The sequence below is a fragment of the Artemia franciscana genome, chromosome 5 (genome assembly GCF_032884065.1).
Source record: "Artemia franciscana chromosome 5, ASM3288406v1, whole genome shotgun sequence".
Classification (NCBI taxonomy): domain Eukaryota; kingdom Metazoa; phylum Arthropoda; class Branchiopoda; order Anostraca; family Artemiidae; genus Artemia; species Artemia franciscana.
Window position 1 is genome coordinate 28,816,870 of NC_088867.1, and position 21,936 is coordinate 28,838,805.

At 35.0% G+C, this 21,936-nt stretch overlaps 1 protein-coding gene across 8 annotated transcripts in view; it reads right to left on the bottom strand.

The window, feature by feature from the left end:
• Positions 1-21,936, bottom strand: part of LOC136027226 (RING finger protein nhl-1-like) — a 147,321-nt gene that overhangs the window by 22,584 nt on the left and 102,801 nt on the right. The window lies entirely within an intron of this gene.

The window sequence follows — 21,936 nt, forward strand, 5'->3', positions numbered from 1 at the left end:
ATTTCAGTTTTACTGTAGCTCTTATTTCTAATTTTTAAAAACTATTTCTAAAAATTTTGTTTACTCATAATATAACTTTTAGGGTTTCCCTAAATAGGAGGCTTTTTTGAACTTCCATTAGTCCCCAGCCCCTCCTAATGCTTAAGTTTACATTTCTAACTAAAACTAAAAAAAATTTTTGATTATAGCCTAGGATAGAATACAACCGGTTGGAGGTGAAGGGGGTATGCAGTAAAGCTGGAAGTTATTCTGAAAATCCAATAAGCGTTCAGTTTTACAGTAGCTCTTATTCTTCGTATTCAAAAACCCTTTCCAAAAATTTGGTTTACTCATCTTATCACTTTCAGAGTTACCCTAAATAGGAGGAAGTTTCCAACTTCCATTAGTCCCTAGCCCCACCTAATGCTTAAATTTACATTTTTAATACAAACTAAAAAGAAAAAAAAATCAGGATCAGCAAAGTTGTGTTTATAGCCTAGGATTATATAGTTGGAGGTGGAGGTGGTATGTAGTTGAGCTGGAAGTTATTCTGAAAATCCAATAAAACAAAAATTTCTGGAAATACCTTTTCTGAATCTAATGAAGCCACAATTTTAGTAGTATAGGGTTTTCTTTAGAGAGACCTAGAATTCGCTCTAACCAAAGTACTGATGCATTGCCTGTCTCACAATCTCTTATTAAATAAAATGTTTTAATAGTATTTTTCAATGTTTTTTTTATTTTATTAACTAGTTCTATCCTATTTCAGTTTATTTCTTTCTTGTATACTAGTATGGCAGAGCTAAATACTCAAAATTCTTTCACTGGAAAATTCCACGCCAAAACACAGATTTATTTAAAAATTAGACACTCAATAATTTTTTTGAAAAACGTAAAATAGACGCAAGTTTCTGAACACTGTAACGCCAATAGTAACTTTCTATTCAAGTTGGAATGAAAACGTTACGATTGTAACGTCCGCAGCAACTCTGGTACTGATCGCGTATTCCGTAGAGGACAACAGAGCAGCATTGAAAGATCGCTGGCATTGTTGTCAGTCTCATTACTTTTCTGCCACACCTTGAACAAGTACATTTTTACCGTCAGCCTACGCTTTCCATCAAGACTCCACTCCTTTTTGATGATGTTCAGTTTCTATTTATAAATTATACATTTTTATGTGCTAATACCTTTTTAATTTCAGCTTTGAAATTTGTACATTTTACATATTTAGAATCAGCATAAATAACACATTTTGATAGCACATATATTAATCAAAGCTTCGTTTTTCTGAGTTTCATTTTCTATAGAAAAGGGTCACTAATTAATTACAGTTTTCTACTACCAACTTTTCATCAGAGGTTGTCTTGAATTTAAGATCTGCTACTACTTCCACCTTCATTTTTTTTCATTTAGCTTTACTGTTCTTATAAAAATATTTCCAGAATCATAATCATCTCTGAAAAAGTGCATCCTTCTAATTATTTCGAGAGGGAGGGTGTAAAATATCAAAAAACATTTAAGTGGCCATCTTAGATGAGTTCTTCTAAAAAAAAAAAAAAAAAAATGTATAGACGGATACGGATGTCAGATGCCCCCATGGACGCCAGAAGAGGGTCAGAAAATCAATGGTCCCTGAGCATATAAGAAGACATGAAAGATCTAAAAGATGAAAAAAAAATTTTCTAGAATTTTGGTAAAAACAAAGTTCCTTGTTGTCCATTTTCATAAGATACTCTCTGGCAGTGCTTAGGAAGCCTCTCTGCAGCTCTCCAACATGTGTACTCTTCAGCATAGGAACTTAAAATCTATATTGAACAGCATTTTTTAAAGCAATAGCTGGGGAGCAATCATCCCGTAGTCCCCATTTTATAGGTTTAATCCAAATCAATTCCCTCAAATGAAGGGATATTAAAGATTGATTCCACCCCCCTTTACCTATAGAAAAGTACGTATTATATTTATATAAAGGCTAATGCAGTTATAAACTCTGGGGATAAAAATGCACTTTTGAGGCGTCAGGCACATTAACCCAGCCCTATCTACTCAAAAATCTGCTGACGCTTCTCATATTAACTGATGGGCAAGTATTCATCGCTTTAAATAGTTTTTATCCAGCATAAAACCGATCAAGATGGTTAAATGAAGCTGTAACATAAATGCCCATTGTAAACGTTTACATTGTACAGACTACTGGAGCGAAGCCACCATGCAGCATTATTGCCTCTGAAACTTGAAGGTAATAATTTCTTATAGCTTTAAATTGAATGACCATCTTAGAATTTGAAATTTAGAGCATTTCTTCCCTATTAGGGGCAGAATTGTTGTTTTGTGTCGCAAAATGGCAGAAAAGACCACTTTGCTGTGACAAAATCTTTTTTGCTACTCAAAAAGGAAACTAGAGCTTTTGAGTTTGCGTTTGACTGAGCCTTCTCCCAATTTTCTAAGATTAGCGGTTCGAAAAACCCAGGAGGAAAAGATTAAACAAACAAAAATCACGGCTCTCTGACCATTCTTCTATGCTAAGCTATCCATTTTAATAGGTACGGGCTTGATATCTCAACAATAGGGTTCTCTGGTATAATGAATTTTACAGTATAAATTTCATCAAGATACATGACTCTTTCGGTTTGTTTTGTACCTTTTTCGAAAATCAGGCATATATTCTCAGGCTCGTATATTTTGGTGGATGTTTTAAATTGAACTTATTTTACATACTTAGAATCACAATAAAAATCTAAATTTTGTTAGGTATATATTATCGGTTACTAGCAGCACGAAGCGCTCCTTGCAAACAGCTCGCTGCCAAAAGCTGTTTGATTTGCAGTACATACACAATAAACGGTCGTTGTAGCAAAAAAGTACGCTTGTGTATCAGCTATTAGATCAAGGTCAGTGACTTTGTTGTTGTTGTCTTTGGGGTGGGTGTAGGGGCAATAGATATTTGAAGACTCAAAAAAAAAGGTACTTAGAGGCTCAAATTTGCAGTAACAGGTATTTTTGATCAACACCGAAGCAGGCGAAGGATCATATCATATAACCTCCTTTCATTCTTAGAGAAATAATTAAATGCCTGAAATAAAGGTGTTGTAGAGTGTGAGCTTGCTTCTTATTTCAAAAGTATTATAACTATAACTGTTATAAATGCTTTGAGAAGACAATTTCTACAGCACCCCCCCCCCCCTAATGTGCAAATATATAGCCCAAATTATACAACCCCAATCCATTGTGTCACCCGTCCCTTGTCTTTGTGGCTGTGAAACTGGTTTTCTCAGATCTTATATTCCGATCAAGAACTTGAATGTGTAGTGAATAATTAACGAGCACTGGAGGGTGGGTGGGAGGTATCCTTTAAAAATAAGATGTATCGAAATAACCTTCTTTGAAATAGGGTCAATTACGACCCTGAGTTTGGACTCCACTCCCCTTCCGAGCCATCTCTTAAATGCTCTAAAAGGTGATGCATTTTATTGGTGATTGTCACTGTTGAAACATTGTTATACACAATTTCAACTTAACGTAAACAATAGCATTGAGGGAGTGATACCCCCTCCCCATCTAAATTTAAATGAGTCCTTGATCAGACAGTCCTTGGTAAAGTCATTCCGGGAAAGAGTGACTACTGTCAATAGAAGCTGAAAGTCCAAAACACGAGATTTATAAAGATGTAAGCATCAAAGAGTTTTGCTTTTTATGCTTATATAAGTACACAAAATCCATTGATAAAAATCACTCACATGACAAAATATGCAGAAATTGTTTCAAACATACATAAAAATTATGACGATCATAATGAAAGTTACACCATGAAGTCAAACAACCGTAAAATAGCAAGCCAAAAAATATTAACTTTCATATTTTTCTCTAGAAGAATGGCTCCAAACGACTATCTGTTTATTTGTGATTTATCACTGAAGGTGATTTTATCGAGCAAGTGGTTGTCTATTACCGGGAGGACTTGTTGGAGCGGAAATTTTAAGTACTAGTTTTTCGGTAACAGAAGAGATCAAGATAGCAAAATATCAATTTTTGACATTTTGCCCCGCAAAACAACAATTTGGGCTAAATTAGTGGAAGACAGTTGTCTGGCACAAATTTTGAGATGACCAATCGGCTTGGAGCTATGGAAAGACGGATTAAATAGTGCATCATTTTCAAAGGCTATAGCTTACTGGCGCGTGTCGGTGCATTCATAGGAAATTCATAAGAATTACTGGCAAAGTGTTCGTAAGCAGTTCATAAAAAATTAACCATTATAATAGGCGACGTATTCTGAACACATAGAGTTAATAATGTATTGCATAGTTTTGCTCAAATCAAGACTCAAAACGAGCCTTTTTAGGACAGTCTTTAAAACTTTCGTTGAGAGGCACTAAAAAGAAATACAGAAGGGGGAAGTTGAGCCCCTGATCTCCTTTCAGTTTGCGATAAACATTTGTAACAAATGTGTAGCAAGTGGGTTGAGATGGTTACACTCCCTATTATCGCAGAAACGTTCTTATCGTTTCTGCGATAAAATTTTTATCAAGAAAATTTAAGTATTATAAGATGGTGGGATGGTGGGGATAAAATGGTGGGGACAATACCTTCCTTCTTATTTAGGAATTTTTTTCATATAACGGTAGCGTTGGAGACCAGGGAGTAGGATTGTAAGCAAGTTTATAGGAAGTCATTTGTGTAGACCCACAAAGAGCAATAGGAACGTTCTTGGTTTTCTAGTGTATTCGAAACGCTATTTCTCTTTCCATTTGCTTTAAGAAGTAAAATTTTCAGTTGTAATTTCTGAGAGGCAATCTGGAAATAAAACACTTACAGTCCTGAAAGTCTTATAGTCTTAATTAGTCTTGAAAGTGTTAGCACATTTTCTGCATTTTATCAACTTGAAACTCTGTAGGATCTTGAATTAATTCAGCGTTTGGTGTTAGATGTGCGACCATTCTTTGAAAACATTTTTATACCGATTAAAGATTTTGTAATCTACTGACCTAGTTCCTGAACATTTATTTTTATATTGTAAAAATAGGGTGCCGGTTTCAATTTAAATGGGTCAAGCCGTTTTTTACGTAGCCCTACTAGACAAGCAGAGGAAGGGCTGTTCCCCGTCGCAAATATCAGTGTACCTACTGGGAGATTCTCTCTTAAACCGTGGGGATCAGGTGGAACGGGGGCTGACGCTTCCCTTGCTTTATTGAGGTTCGTCCCAGGATGCTGCCAGATGGATTAGTACAGAATGCTGTGCTGAGTTATGCCATAAGGGCAAAATCAAAAGGAAATGCCAACACCGATATAGTCGCTAGTCTCGATGCAGCATAAACCCTGCTCTTTTATATTTAGCAAGCATTGAGATAAACGAGCGGCACTAATGGCAAAAAGTCTTTCAGATCGGTCATCACGGTCGTGGACAGCTAATTGTTTAGCACAAAAATTCTGGATTCTAACTGCCAAAAGTCACTTGCTGAATGAAAATTAGACGAAGGAAAACATGACTTCACATTGGTCGCTAGACCACCACAAGGCCGGCCACAAGACTGAGAGCGATGGTGACCGAGCGACAGCGACTGAGAACACTATGATTCGTTGATAGTTACAAAAGAGTGAGGATCAAAGAAGTTGCAAAGTGCTTCTGAATACACATTATGTCACATTTACTTAAAAAGTCCCTTAAAAACACAGAACGATTTAGAAAATTTCCATGAGACAATCGCAAAAGCGATGGAGGATCCATGATGCATTTCTTCGTTTCACCTTGAGAAGGCGAGTTTTAGAATCACTTTGACTGGGGTTTGGCATTGTTTATCGCATTATTAGCCGGACAACTTACACTGTAGCATGTATGGCCTTTCTTTTTGTACAAAATGCAGAATATATCTTTCGTACACCTATTACCCTTCGTGGAGGTATGGTCAAAAGCACCGCAACGACCATAAATAGTCGTCAGTACGCAGTCGACCGCTATGTGACCAACTCCATGACAGGAAAAACTTTTTTTTTTGGAGATATTTGAAGTCTTCCGCAGGCAGTTTCTCATAGCCGACCAGAACTGATACCGCAAGAAAATCTTCAAGATCCTTCCTGGTCCCAAAATACGGCTTAAGCACTTTGGAACGCTCAAATTTACCGATTTCTATTGCCCTTTATGTACTTGGAACAATTCTACATCAGTATGAATCATATTAGGTCAAATCTGCTTAAATACGGCAAAAAACAGTTTCTCTTTGCGCATAGCAGCAGCCTCAGGCTTACCAGTTTTCATTTTCTCGACAATTTTCTACAGATGATTTGGATTTGACGTACAGTTTCCATTCCTGTTTCAACTTTCTTGCTCACTTATTTCCGCTGAGTTGGGAAAAACGCTGCGAAAAACTGCTTACAAACATCGGGATTATCGAGAGATTTTGGCATTTTGAGAACTACGTTATAAGATGGCTGTGGATTGACAGCTACTGGATTAGCAAGGCCTGGGGCCCTACTTGTCGAGGAACAGCATAGGCTACAGCCTTATCTGTAGACACAAAGTTCTTGAACTCTAGGCATAAATCGGTTATTTTTCGGGTTAGTGTAGCGCTTGCCTCACAAACAATTGTAGGGACTTTATCTGGTTCATATATATATATATATATATATATATATATATATATATATATATATATATATATATATATATATATATATATATATATATATATATATATATATATATATATATATATATATATATATATATATATATATATATATATATATATATATATATATATATATATATATATATATATATATATATATATATATATATATATATATATATATATATATATATATATATATATATATATATATATATATATATATATATATATATATATATATATATATATATATATATATATATATATATATATATATATATATATATATATATATATATATATATATATATATATATATATATATATATATATATATATATATATATATATATATATATATATATATATATATATATATATATATATATATATATATATATATATATATATATATATATATATATATATATATATATATATATATATATATATATATATATATATATATATATATATATATATATATATATATATATATATATATATATATATATATATATATATATATATATATATATATATATATATATATATATATATATATATATATATATATACTATTAAATTATATATATACTATTAAATATATATACTAATTAAATTGCTTTCATGTTTCTGAGCAAAGCCAACAGAATCTTCTCAATATATTTTTTACCAGCTTTTTTTTTCTAACACTAATATTTCGAACCTTCCAAGTGTATAATTTTGCTTTTAATTTATGGAGAGTATAATGGCTTATATTTAGTAGGCATATAACAGCATATCTCTAGCTCAAATATGATAGCTCGCAAAGGGAAATTGTTACTGCTTCAATGATCTCAAATTCAATTAGAAAACTTATTACGTTTTTTCTTCTCCAATGTCTTGGAAAATAACTGACTTAAATTCCGTAAATCTTTTGGTGAAGAAGAAAAAGTGAATTTAATCAACATTTTTGACAAAGCTTTTCGTTTGGTTCCCAAATGAGGTTGCTTTTAATTTAAAAATAAAATTTAAAAAAAGTTTTGTACAGCCTTGACTTTGTCGAGCAGGAAATATATTCGACTGAAACTAAATTTAGATTTTTTTTTCGAAGCTACAGCCCCTTAATTTTATACAATCGTATTGCTTTAAAAAGACTAAATAAAGAAACCCCAAACCTTAAATAGGAAACAGCTGCTTAAAAAGGTATTACCACCTACAAGGCTGTCAACTGTCATAAAAAAAAATTTGCTTTTCGTTTAAGTATATTTTTGAACGAAGATTTAAATTTGGATGTGTGATAATTAGGCGATAAACCTAAAACCTAAGAAGATACCCTTTTTGTCACCTAAATGGGCTAATTAAATTGTAATTTTCAGGATTTTTAGAATGTAAAAAGCTAATTAATCTGGGCATGAATGATGTAATTTCTTCTTCGTAACTCTAATTTAATTTTCAAAACTATTTCCCTTATTGACACTTGGATTTCGATAACTCTTCCTTTTAATCAAAATTGATATTTTTTAGAAGAGATTCTGGAGTATTTTGGCTGCAGTTCTATGATGTAATGCTTCTGTCAAACTGCGATATAGTCAAATTTTAGCCACAGAGTACTGTGTCGATGTGTTCTATCTGTTTTCCCGTACCTTCTTTTTTAAGATACTTAGACATTTTTCTTGGTTTTTTAATATTATTTATTTTATTTTATCACCCGCAGAAATGGTTAAAAATCAGACCTTTTCATGAAAATGTTTTCTGCATCTTAGATGCCTAGGGAAATTTTCATTTCCTTTTCAAATAAAAAAAAGTCTTTTCAACCGAAAATAAGAAGCAAAATTAAAACTTAAAATGAACAGAGATTGAAACGTATATGAGGGGGTTCATCCCCTCGTCAATACCTCGCTCTTTGTGCTAAAGTTCGGATTTTATTCAAATTCTTCAAGAGTGATCCCTGAATTACAAATGCCGTTTAATTAAAATAAATTTTAAAGTTCTAAAAAAAAAAATTACGTAAAGAGCAAGGTATTGACGAGGGGATGAATTCCCTCATATGCGTAATAATTCTGTTCGTTTTAAGTTTTAATGTTGCTCCTTGCTTTCAGTTGAAAAAACTTATTTTTTTATTGAATTTCTGATCGGTTTTAAATAATGCTGGGAAATCCGACACCCCCTTCATGGAAATGTTATCTTCCCCAATAAAAAGTCTCTCAATAGAGAGATGCTCCCACGTAACCCCTACACCGACCCCCCACCAAAAAATGTTTGTATACTTCACAGTAATCAATACTATACGTAAACAATGGGAAAAGTTCAAACTTGCAGCCCTTCCCCCGGGGACTGTGGGGGATTAAGTCATCCGCAAAGACACAATTATTAGATTTTTCAACTATGCTGAGCAAAATGGCTATCTCAAAATTTTGATTCGGGGACGTTGGGAAGAATGAGTGTGGGAGTGGGTCTATTTGCCCTCCATTTTTCTTGGTCACTTGGAAAGGGCACTAGAACTTTTATTTCGTTCAAATTAGCCCTCTCGCGATATTCTAGGACCTCTGAGTTAATACTATCACCCCAGGGGAAAAAAACTAATAAATACGCATCCATGTTCTTTCTTCTGGTAAAAAAATACAAAATACAACATTTTTGCAGAGAGGAGCTTGAAATCTCTAAAATAGGGTTCTCAGATACGCTGCATCTGATGATCTGATTCTAATTCAGATCCTATGAAATTTAGAGAGTGTTTCCCTCTTTTTTCGAAAATCAGGCACATTTTATTAGGCTGCTAACTTTTGATGGGTAAGACTAAAAATGATATTTGAAATCAGCATAAAAATTCAATCCTCTTTATGTATTTATTAGTATCAAAATTCCGTTTTTTAAGGGTTTTCGTTACTACTGATCCGGGCCGGCTTACTTACAGTTCGTTACCACGAACTGTTTGATAACCGTATTTTTCTGTTATTCTGATTATTATAAATTGAAAATTATAGATTTGAAAACGTTCTCTATGATGTAAGAAAACATTTTCCTTAGAAAACATTCCCTATGATGTGACGTACAGTGGGCACTATAGTATTGCCCAGGTGCACGTAATAACGTCTTGACGCGATAGTAGTTCATGTCTACACCCCCTATCTGCCCGGTTAAAGTAATTATGCCTCCACTACTAATATTCACATTTAATACCCTATGGCTCGTTTTGAGAGGCCAAACTTTTTCTGTATTCCCCTAACTGCCCTTCCTACCGTGATGTAATAATAATGATAAAAAAGAGACAATGGCATTGCACAGGGCCGTTAAATCGTTTGTCATCTATGCATAAAGGGCTATGTTGTCATCTATGCATAAAGGGCTTCTGCCTGTCCATATCCTCCTTCTCCTAGTTATCCACTTCAATTTAATTTGTACCATAGTTAATGCAATTGTTTGCCAGTGTATAATTTTTTAACTATGGCTGATGGGATGGCCGATGTTGTAAACCCGACTTATGGAAATTATCAATTGATAGTATTTGTACATTGTAATATTTTTAGCAAACGGAAAATTATACTTTGGCCTAAACATCCCGGCATTGAGAGGGGGTGCATTCCCACTTGTATAAACGGTAATTTTACTTCATTTTTTCACTACTCTTTACTTCCACGGGAAGACCGTTTTAATACTTATCTTCTGCATTTTCGTTCGCTGTTTGTCCAAAAGGTGAATAGCTGAATCGTATAAAAACTACTTACTATAATGGAAAACATGTTTGTATAAATCCAGAAATATTTTGCAAGACCCCTCCCCCCTCCGGTTGGCTTAAAGATGTACTTTCGAAGACCCAAACACATCCATTCCCCATAAAGAAATTTTTAGATTCATCTGTTATAGGTTATTGTACTTCATCTAAATTAAACCATTGAATTATCAGGTGTTCAAATTCTTCCTTTAAATCGGCATGCTTTGCATATAGGGACGGAAGGTGCCAGCAAGTGGGCCAGAAAACAGGGAGGCTATACAAAAGACTTTTAAATAGTGCTAAAATCATTAAATTCTTGTAAAATGCTATCTTACAACTTTCCAGTGGCGTTTTGGTCATATTCGGGTCAACTCGGCGTTTTTTTGGAGTAAAAAGAAAAGTGATGCGGCATAAACGCCGCATCACTGTATTATGGTCTTAACTGTTGCAAAAAAAGTCACTAGTCCTTGATTTCAGCCCTCGTGAAAAAAAAGAAACAAAGCAAAGCAAAGAGGTAAATAAAACAATTAGGCACGCATCCTTGGCTGTCCTTCTACAAAAGAACAAGAGCTAAGAGCTCATATGGCACTTGTGACGAGGCCAGAAGAGCTAAGAGCCAAGATCTCATATGGTATGAGCTCTAAAAAAATTCTAAGAATCAATAGAATCTAAGAATCAATCATTTAAAAGAAAAATCAGAGGATTAATGCCGGTTGGGATTCAAAATAAGAGCTATGAGCCACGATGTCCTTCTAAATATCAAAATTCATTAAGATCCGATCACCCATTCGTAAGTTGAAAATACCTCATTTTTCTAATTTTTCCTCTCCCTTTAGCCCCCCAGATGGTCGAATCTGGGAAAACGACTTTATCAAGTCAATTTGTGCAGCTCCCTGACACTCCTACCAATTTTCATCGTCCTAGCACGTCCAGAAGCACCAAACTCGCCAAACCACTGAACCCCTTCCCCCCAACTCCCCCAAAGAGAGCGAATCCAGTACGGTTACGTCAGTCACGTACCTAAGACATTTGCTTATTCTATCCACCAAGCTTCATCCAGATTCCTCCACTCTAAGCGTTTTCCAAGATTTCCGATTTCCCCCTCCAACTCCCCAAATGTCAATAGATCTGGTCGAGATTTGAAATAAGAGCTCTGAAACATGGATTCCCTCTAAATATCAAATTTCATTAAGATGCGGTCACCTGTTCTTAAGTTAAAAATACCCCAATTTTTCCATTTTTCCAAATTAACACCCCCAGCTCCTCCAAATAAAACGGATCCGTTCCGATTATGTCAATCACGTATCTAGAAATTGTGCTTATTCTTCCCATCAAGTATAATCCCGATCTCGCCACTCTAAGCGTTTTCCAAGATTTCTGTTTCCCTGTTCCAACCCCTATGTTCCCGGATCTAATTCAAGTCGAAAATGGAGCATCTGAGACATAAGATCCTTCTATATATCAAGTTTCATTAAGATCCGATCACCTATGCATAAGATGAAAAGACCCCAATTTTCAGGTTTTCCAAGAATTCCGGTTTCCTCGTCCAACTCCCCCCAATGTCACAGGATCTGGTCGGAGTTTAAAATAAGAGCTTTAAAGCACACGATCCTTCTAAATATCAAATTTTATTAAGATCTGACCACCCGTTTGTAAGTTAAAAATACCTTATTTTTCGGAATTACCCCCCCACCCCCACTCCACTAAAGAGCGGATCCGGTCAGGTATTGTCAGTCACGTATCTTAGGCTTGTTTTTATTCTTCCCATCCAGTTTCATCCTGATCTCTCCGTTTTAAGTATTTTCTAAGATTTCCGCCCCCCCCCAATGACGCTGGATCCGGTTGATATTTAAAATAAGAGATCTGAGTTACGAGGTCCTTCTAAATATGAAGATCACGAAGATCCGATCACTCCTTCGTAAGTTAAAAATACGTCATTTTTTCTATTTTTTCAGAATTAACCCTCCCCCCAATTTCCCCAAATAGAGCGAATCCGTTCCAATTATGTCAATCAAGTGTCTAAGACTTCTGCTTGTTTTTCCCACCAAGTTTCAACCCGATACCTCCACTATAAGCGTTTTCCATGATTTTAGGTTCCATTCCCACCAAACTCCCCCCCCAAATGTCAGCAGATCCGATCGAGATTTAAAATAAGAGCTTTGAGACACGATATCCTTCTAAATATCAAATTTCATTGAGATCCGATCACCCGTTCGTAAGTTAAAAAATACCTAATTTTTTCTAATTTTTCAGAATTACCCCCCCCCCCCCCCAACTACCCCAAAGAGAGCGAATCCGTTCCAGTTATGTAAATTACGTATCTAGGACTTGTGCTTTTTTCCCACCAAGTTTCATCCCAATCCCTCCACTCTAAGTGTTTTCCAAGATTTTAGGTTCCACCCTCCCAACTCCCACCAATGTCACCAGATCCGGTCGGGATTTAAAATAAGAGCTCTGAGACATGATATCCTTCCAACATCAAATTTCATTAAGATCTGATCAACCGTTCGTAAGTTAAAACTACTTCGTCATTTTTTCTAATTTTTCCTCTCCCTTTAGCCCCCCTGATGATCGAATCTGGGAAAATGACTTTATCAAGTCAATTTATGCAGCTCCCTGACACGCCTACCAATTTTCATCGTCCTAGCACGTCCAGAAGCACCAAACTCTCCAAAGCACTGAACCCCTCCCCAGACTCCCCCAAAGAGAGCGATTCCAGTACGGTTAAGTCAATCGCGTATCTACGACATTTGCTTATTTTATCCACCAAGCTTCATCCAGATTCCTCCACTCTAAGCGTTTTCCAAGATCTCCAATTTCCCCCCTCCAACTCCCCCCAATTTCAACAGATCTGGTCGAGATTTGAAATAAGAACTCTGAAACATGAATTCCTTCTAAATATCAAATTTCATGAAGATCCTTCCAAACATCAAATTTCATTAAGATCTGATCAACTGTTCGTAAGTTAAAAATACTTCGTCATTTTTTTCTAATTTTTCCTCTCTCTTTCACTTTTTCTATTTTTTCCAAATTAACAGGCCCCCCACTCGCCCCCCAGATGGTCAAATCGGGAAAAAGACTATTTCTAATTTAATCTGGTTTGGTCCCTGATACGCCTGCCAAGTAACATCGTCCTAGCTTACATGGAAGTGCCTAAAGTAGCAAAACCGGGACCGACAGACAGACCGACAGAATTTGTGATTGCTATATGTCACTTGATTAATACCAAGTGCCATAAAAACATGTCGTAAAAAATGGGGAATCAAGCTGTGAATAAAGAGTCCCGAAAGAAAACTAACCAAAACTTAACATAAAACTAAGGCGGGAATAGCGTTTATATGAAATAAATAAAAAAAACAAGTTTTTTAAACTGAAAATAAGGAGCAACATTAAAACTTAAAACGAACAGAAATTACCCTGCATACGAAAGGGGCTGTTCCCTCTTCAACGCCCTGCTCTTTACGCTAAAGTTTTTACTGTTTTAAAAATTAGAGTTGAGAGAAAGAGTCAAACTTTAGCGCAAAGAGCAGGGCGTTGAAGAGGGAACAGCCCCTTTTTTGTCGTAGCAAAAAACGTGTTTTTGCCGTAGCGAAAAACAGCAAATTTGCAGTCTCCGGTAGTCGTCGTCATTACCTCTAGGATTTGAATTGCCCAGAGGGGATAGCCCGCAAATTTGGCTAGGAATAAGTCACCGATTTTAATGTTCGCACGAAAAAATTAGAAAAAAATTTTCTAATTTTTCCTCTCCCTTTAGCCCCCCTGATGGTCGAATCTGGGAAAATGACTTTATCAAGTCAATTTATGCAGCTCCCTGACACGCCTACCAATTTTCATCGTCCTAGCACGTCCAGAAGCACCAAACTCGCCAAAGCACTGAGCCCCTCCCCCAACTCCCCCAAAGAGAGCGATTCCAGTACGGTTACGTCAATCACGTATCTACGACATTTGCTTATTCTATCCACCAAGCTTCATCCAGATTCCTCCACTCTAAGCGTTTTCCAAGATCTCCAATTTCTCCCCTCCAACTCTCCCCAATTTCAACAGATCTGGTCGAGATTTGAAATAAGAACTCTGAAACATGAATTCCTTTTAAATATAAAATTTCATGAAGATCCTTCCAAACATCAAATTTCATTAAGATCTGATCAACCGTTCGTAAGTTAAAAATACTTCGTCATTTTTTTCTAATTTTTCCTCTCCCTTTCATTTTTTCTATTTTTTCCGAATTAACAGGCCCCCCACTCGCCCCCCAGATGGTCAAATCGGGAAAAAGACTATTTCTAATTTAATCTGGTTTGGTCCCTGATACGCCTGCCAAGTAACATCGTCCTTGCTTACATGGAAGTGCCTAAAGTAGCAAAACCGGGACCGACAGACAGACCGACAGAGTTTGTGATTGCTATATGTCACTTGATTAATACCAAGTGCCATAAAACCATGTCGTAAAAAAATGGGGAATCAAACTGTGAATAAAGAGTCCCGAAAGAAAACTAACCAAAACTTAACATAAAACTAAGGCGGGAATAGCGTTTATATGAAACAAATAAAAAAAACAAGTTTTTTAAACTGAAAATAAGGAGCAACATTAAAACTTAAAACGAACAGAAATTACCCCGCATACGAAAGAGGCTGTTCCCTCTTCAACGCCCTGCTCTTTACGCTAAAGGTTTTACTGTTTTAAAAATTAGAGTTGAGAGAAAGAGTCAAACTTTAGCGCAAAGAGCAGGGCATTGAAGAGGGAACAGCCCCTTTTTTGCCGTAGCAAAAAACGTGTTTTTGCCGTAGCGAAAAACAGCAAATTTGCAGTCTCCGGTATTCGTCGTCATTACCTCTAGGATTCGAATTGCCCAGAGGGGATAGCCCGCAAATTTGGCTAGGAATAAATCACCGATTTTAATGTTCGCGGGATTCATGCCTAGTAAATGAATACATGAAACTACTTGATGAAACTTATATATTTAAAATCAGCATTAAAATGCGATTCTTTTGATGAAACTATTGGTATGAAAATTCCGTTTTTTAGTGTTTTGTTTACTATTGAGCCGGGTCGCTCCTTACTACAGTTCGTTACCACGAACTGTTTGAAAGAAACTTTATTATATGCTGGCTGTTTAATAAAAAAGAAAACTTAATAATAATTTAACTTTAATAAATAAATAAACTTTGATATATAATATTAAACTTTAAATAACAATAAATAATAAATAATAATAATAGTAATAAATAATAAAAAATGAATAATAGTAATAAATAATATAAATAATAAATAACAGCAATTAATAAATATTAAACTTTAATAATAGATAAACTTTATTTTATTTATTTATCCTGGCTCTGTTTTGCTTGAAATTTATTAAGGTTAGGTGCACTGCTCAGGAATTATCAATAGGTTTTAAGTGACATAATTTCAAAAACGTCGGGAAACACCCACGAAAGGTAGTCTAATCTTGATGGATATTGCACCATCATATTACGAATGCTTAAAACCCCATAGAAAAAAATCAAGCCCCTTTCCATGATAGTGCAAAATGTCATTTTTTCGTATCACAGGTACGTTTTATTTATTTTATATATAAATTTTCTTAGTTCTGATTACAAGTAAGATAATTTTTCAACAATCCACATTAATGTTTTCGTAGTTTTTATGTTAAATCTTTCAAGTATTGAGCATACTGGATCTACGGAAATAGCTACCAGACCTTACATTTCTTTTTATTGAAAAAACTTAAAATACTATGCGGGAGTTAGGGTTATACATCCATCAAAATAGGAAAATTTTTCCTAAATTGGCTAAGAAAAAACCGTACTGCCCTTCTCCCCCATTAAATCTTTCAAAAATATCCCCTCCTATGGAAAAATCTTTGATGACAAAAGTCTTCTTATCAATTTTAGTTAATATAAAAACGATATTTTCATATAGTTTTTCCAATAAATAAAAAAAGAAACCTTTGCAGAGTTTTCACTTATAAGTCCGGTAACATGAATTATAAGTCCGATTAAAAAATGTTCAGGAACACAATGTTTGTGAATTAAGCTTCAAAATAATAATTTAAGACCTAAGCATTAGGATATTTTGTCTTTGCAACATTAGCAAAGTTAAATACAAATACCTTTTACATTTGCACTTCATGAATGAGTGTAAAAAATGGAATATATAAAAACATACAGTCTTTGAAGTGTATAACGTGAGCGCTTGTTTTTAATGTGGTTGGAAAAAAGATACAGACAAAGAAAACAATTCTTTATACTGGATAAATAATAATACTGATACCTTCCAATGGTGCTATATCGATAATAAGGCTGTTATTAAGTGAACTTGAAAACATCGAGGCTTAAAATTAAAGTTAGGGTAGCCTTCTGTCTCTCAATTCTCTAGAGACCGTCAATTGTCAAAAACCCTTGCACTTATTCATTGGCGGAAATAGCAGGTTAATTATACCAGCTTGTCAATTTGGTCTCTAGGGCGATCTGAAACGATTCTTTCAGGCAAAAAACTTGTAAAATTTCAGGTAGCTGAAAATATTCTATGGGACTGTTCGAAAACAGGAAAATACATCGAAAAACGGTTGCAATCATCTTATAAGTTATTGTCTTCTGCTCATGATAGTACCGATTTTGTTCTAAAAGCAATATCCTTCATACAGTACACTTGTGTAAAAGAGCTAGACATTTTCTAAGATTTAAGTAATTAGAGGAAATAGAGGAAAATCCTAGCAAACATTTTGTAGCATCTTCAAGAGGCTATGGCCTGATATAAAAAGCGGTATCTTCCACAAATGAATACTTGAGTACTTTTTAAATATAAATTTTCAATTTAACATGGGATTTTCGAGTTCCATCAGGTCACTTAATCACGGCCTTAAAGGGATTTCGATTGCTCTAGTTTACTTTCTTATATATATGTATTTCCTTTGAATACGATACAAAAACATCTCTGTTTTCATTTTATGTAAATTAGAAAGTCAAACCGGTATTTGCTTTCAAATTTCGTCCCTTGAGATGTAGGAGGGAAAGACCGTTATTGCATTCTCTGGCTCTTATCACAAATCAAATGTGACAGCAGATCTCCAAACCTTCTTGATAAAACGCAAAATTCATCGAATGAGAGCTAGTCACTTAAATAAAAAGAATACTTTAAAACACAGAATGCGATTTCAATTGCAACTAATAACCATAAGAAGAAAAAGATCTGTAATTTGAAGAGGTAAATGATCAAAGCGATAATATATATATATATATATATATATATATATATATATATATATATATATATATATATATATATATATATATATATATATATATATATATATATATATATATATATATATATATATATATATATATATATATATATATATATATATATATAAATGAGTTGTATGACGTGTGATTTAATGTGTATTCGATAAACAGAAATTCCTTTTTTTGTTTTAGTTTTCAGTTCAGGATCGCTAAAGTTATTATGTGAACTGACATGTACCTAATAACTGTTATACATAGTAACTGAAATATTAATTAACAGTTGTGGCCTTAGCTTCAGTGTTAGTATTATCATCAGTAAAGTTTTCTAGTCCGGGTTGCAGCGGTAGCTAGTAACCTGGAACTTGCAATGAAGAATTATACTAGTAAAGATCCGGGTTGCAGCGGTAGCTAGTCTATCGTAAAGAACAAACTCAAGCCCATAGTAATTAATTTAACTTTGAAAAGAAGAAATTACTTCAGAAGCCTATATGGTGGTATAATCCGGTTGTTGCAGCGGTAGCTAGCAACTTAGTAAGAGACGATTACACCACATAGTAAAAACTAAATAACCCATAGCTCCTTAAAAATAGAGTCAGAACAAGACAATACATAGACATAGCTCCAAAGACAAGAAGTACACCATTATAACCGCCTTGTCCGAAACCCTAAATATGAATTTTACCGTCTCTCGGCTTGAAAATCAAGAAAAGTGGCTGCAACCATGAAATTCTGCATATACGGCATCTTTTTTTCTTTCTATTTTTTTCCTCCCCGGCTACCTGGGTACCAGAAAATCACAGAGAGCTGTATAATGGCTCATTTTAAAAGAAATCGCTACATCTAGTGCCGTTTGTAATTTAAAATTAAATAGTTTTTAAAATAGAATCAATTTTGACAAAAAACTGCATTTTCATGTACGAGCTGGATGAATGACGTTATAATCGTATAGGTTATAACCATGTATGACGTATTAAGTGAGTGCACTATTTATAGACGCTTATCTTTCGACAAGAAAATAATATAAGAAATATATAAGTACAAGAATCAATTTTTTTTTACAAAAAACTGCTTTTTTCTATAACACTGTAGTAGCCGTAAATTTAAAAAAATATTTTAAGTAATTGTAAACAAAAATAAAGAACAAAGAAATATGCAGTTAGAATATTTGTGAAAACCAAAATTACAAGGAGTCGAAAACTAATAGTCATAATTTAGTAATAATGTAGTCATCGACTACATTATGACTCGGACCATAAACCGCCTCCAGTTTGGGTTGCATTACGGTGATAGAGTACTTTCAGACGCTGACTATGCCGATGACCTTGCTCTTATCTCCGATTCACCGTCGAAGCTCACAGAAGCCCTACGGATCCTTGCTGATGAAGCCTTAAAGATAGGGCTGTCGATTAATTGGCAGAAGACTAAAGTGATGTTTGTTGAACCCCGTAACTCGCCTCTTCCCCCGCCAGTCCTAATGGTCGGTGGCAAACCAGCTGAGATTGTTGAGGAATTTACATACCTTGGCTCTATCCTCTCAAATGACGGATCAATCCTTAAAGATCTAATGCACCGAATTGCCAAAGCCTCAGCAGTAGTGGGAAGACTAAGTGCCCTTTGGGGGAAACCTTCTATCAGCCGTAGGACCAAGATGCGCATATACCATGCTTCGGTGGGATCCGTGCTTCTTTACGGTGCCGAAACCTGGCCAGCCACTCGGTCTGTGCTTAGCACCGTAAATATAGCCCAAACAAAACATCTTCGCCGCATTGAAGGACTACGTTGGCACGATTTTGTTAGCAACGAGAACCTCCTGGTGTTAACTGCTCAAACGCCCTTCTCAGTCCAACTCGCCCAACGAACATTACGCTGGTACGGACCTCTCCTTCGCATGCCCCCGGACACTCCCGCACGAACGATTTTTGACCTTGATCCCGTCCTGCACGGCGGGAAACGCCCAAGAGGTTCTCCCCCAACCAGATAGAAGGACACGACAGGTGCCTTCTTAGTCATGATAAATATTCAGGAGGATGTCCACATCCTTGCAATAGACCGTTCCAAATGGAGGCACCATGTAGCATCACTCTCGACGCCGGAAGCATTTCGGCAGGAGCATTAAGTCAAGTCAGTCAAGTCAAAAACGGAATTGAAGAACAAAGAAATATCCAGTTAAAAGATGAGCAGCAGCAATAATTGAAACGAATCAAAACGAAAGTGAAGAACAAAGAAATATGCGGTTACAAGACATGTGACAACGAGGCTTAGAACCATTTGAAAATGAAAAATAAAGAAGGCATTTTAAGCACTTTCATAATACCTAGAAGACAAAATGTAAATTAACTTTTTGCTGAAAATGAACAAATGGCCCATATGGCCCATCATATGAGGCAAGATTAAGAGTGCAACCTGACAGTTTTAAATTCACGGATGAAAATGTAAATGAAGAACAGAGAAATTTATAATTTGAATACTCACGGAAGCAACAATTGCAACCAGTTAAAAACAAAACTGAAGAACAAAGATATATGCAGTAAAAAGATAAGCGGTAGTGAGAATTTCAACGAGTCAAAATAAAAAAGTGCAGGAAAAAAAATATGCGGTTCCAAGACATGCAACAACGAGGATTGAAGCAAATCAAAATTAAAATGAAGAGAAAAGAAATATACTGTTGAAAGATAAATGACAGTGAGAATTACAAGTGATAGCGAGAATCAGAAAATGGAAAAATAACATTGAACAACAAAAGATTGTGCCATTAGCAAACACATGAAAGCAAGTATCAGAACATGTCAAAAATGAAATTCAAGAGCGAAGAATTGTGCTGTTTGAAGAAAGCAACAGTGAGAATCAGAACAATTCAAAAATGACAGAAATATTACATTAGAAGAATAGCGCTATCACAATCTTCCACGCCAACAAACTTCAGAGCAAAATCCAGTACAAACCAATAAGGATGCAGTAAACTATACAAGCATTAATTAAAAGTCATTGGGACCCTTCAATGAAGTATGTATTCACTGTGGATTCCTCCATTTTTCCGAGAAAAGAGTACCCAACAAAATTGATTTATTTGGAGTTTCCGTTTGCTGGGTCGAATTATTCTCACCTCAACAGTTTCCAAATGAATTGGTTTGGCCTTTTATAGGACGTCACTTGCTCTCTAGAGAGTTCCACAAACAAATCTAAAATTTGAACAAATGTTTTGCGTTAGCCTCATTCATCGCAAGTGATGATCAAACCATCAAAAGTCGTAATTTTTGCAGCTTCAAAGTAGCTGACCAAATTTATCACAAAATAAATTTAGCGGCACATCCATGACAAACCTCTGAAGGTCATTTTGAACCACCTTCATATGTCCAAATGCATTTTTAGACCTCGATGAAGATGTCGAGGAACGCAGTGCACGTCCTTTAAATTATGGGATCTCCCGAAACATAATGGATCAGTTGGAACAAATAATCTGCCAAAGGTTACATGAAAATGCGTGAAATGAAGGATGATGTAAATCAAACTGCTGATTCAGTAGGAGAACAGCCTCGGTTAGAATACAAGCGAAAATACGAAACAATTTATATAAAAGCTTTATATATACAATCTAGAAATAGAACTAGGGCAATAAACAAAGTTTTTATCATATATTTGTAATTTCTCTTTCTTTACTGCTCTTACCGTAAAGTACTTAGGAACCCTGCTCGCCCGAACATCAAAACAAGAGCTTTCCATACAAGAAAAAATAACTTTTCCAATCGACTGTTTCCAAACAGTCGATTGGTGAAAATTTTTATCCTTCACTTGGAATATGATAGCGCAAATAGAGTTTGAATTCCCTGTTTAAATGAATAACGGTTATACTTTTTTATGAACATAAAAAAAAAATATTGAAAACTTTCAACTAATACCCTTTTGCCAAACAACATGGATGGTCTGAAAATGACAAGCTAATGCTGAATAATGGACGGCATAGAAGGTTTTTCTTAGTCTATCTTGTAAACAAAGTCAAAGTCAAACAAACGCTTTCGTTTTTGGAGTTGAACTGTAATAAGGTTAATTCTTAAAGTCTTTGCAGGGTATTATAAACAAACATTAGTGGCTTACGATAAGGAGCTTGTTTCTACTGTTTTTCTGTAAACCAAATGAAGAGTTTCCTTTCTACCAATAGACTGATTTAAAGTCTGCTTCCTTTTGCCACAAGCTATATGGTCCCAAAGGGGGCGTGTGCCGCAAAGGATAATTTTTTGTTGATTGACTATTAAAAAAAAAATCAAACATCTCTTTATTTGAATTAATATGCGATAAATATTTTCTTCCACATTCATTAACTAAACAAACTAAGGAAATGACGCATAAAATGCACGCTAATTAAGTGAGACAGGTTCATTGCTCATTTTA